Here is a 1142-nt window from a genome sequence, read left to right as displayed (position 1 = left end):
GTGATTCGAGCCAACGTTCGGTCAGACGGTAGCGTTGCGATGTTCGTCCGCATTCGCGCGGCATTATGCCGTATGTCACACTAACGATTGGAGATTACATATGCGTTCGCATTTATTAATCAAGAAACGCAAACGCAGACGCAATTTCCAATTCGCTATGATACATTACAGACCCGTTTGTGACGATTATAGGATGATCACTGCAATTAGAAAAATACATCCATCGTAGAAAATTATTCGACCTACGCAGATGCCAGGTGTCAATCACGTGCAGTCGGAACCGCGATATTCCGCATCCAATTGGTACACCGACGTCGACGCATCACCCATGGGAGTTCAAAGCACCGAGCAGTTTGTTGACAAGTACCACCATTTTATAGGTAAGGCGTTTACCATGACAAAATTTGTTTCATAGGAAGGAGCGTGAGGGAGCCGAGAATCGGGGTAGTTTCCGGAAAGACTTATTTCAAATTAAAAATCACGAGAAAAATGTTGCTCTCTTTAACAAGATATTCTTTAATAAGATCTTATTGGAATGTGCGCGTTGGGCAGAATCCTAGATAGCACATCTGATCCATTTGAACTCGAATAGTATTCGCTTTTTTTCAAAATAATTAACAAAACTTACTTTCTTAAGTTTTTCGTAAATTAGCGTATACTGAGAAATATACACGTATAATATACATCACGCGTAAGAGATTTATAATTGTTGAATTGAATGATGGATGCATTCAATATATAACAATCGCTCATTGAGCGCTCATAAGTGGTTATAGTACTAAATGCACCCAACGTACATAATTTCTCAAATTCAGTGAGCTTTGAGTTTCAAGTGTGTAAAATTTACGATTAAAATTCGACTATATATTGGATCTTATACTTTTATTAAATATTCCCTTACGCTCCTTTCTATATGCTATAATAACATGCGAAGAATTCAAAGTAAAAATAACGTAACTGCAGGATATTCATAAAAAAGAAAGTTATAGCAAAATATATAAAAACATATACATATATTATTTATTTAAAAATTTTCTAAGCATTCTGGAGTTTGAATTTTGTATGTCGTACAATCTACCATTAGCTTTAAATATTTTTTATATAAAATACCTTTTAAATATAGGTATATATATATATATATA

Source organism: Cyphomyrmex costatus, unplaced genomic scaffold, assembly GCF_001594065.2.
Source record: "Cyphomyrmex costatus isolate MS0001 unplaced genomic scaffold, Ccosl1.0 scaffold300, whole genome shotgun sequence".
Lineage (NCBI taxonomy): Eukaryota > Metazoa > Arthropoda > Insecta > Hymenoptera > Formicidae > Cyphomyrmex > Cyphomyrmex costatus.
The sequence above is the reverse complement of the archived record's forward strand: the minus strand, read 5'-3'. Positions refer to the sequence as shown.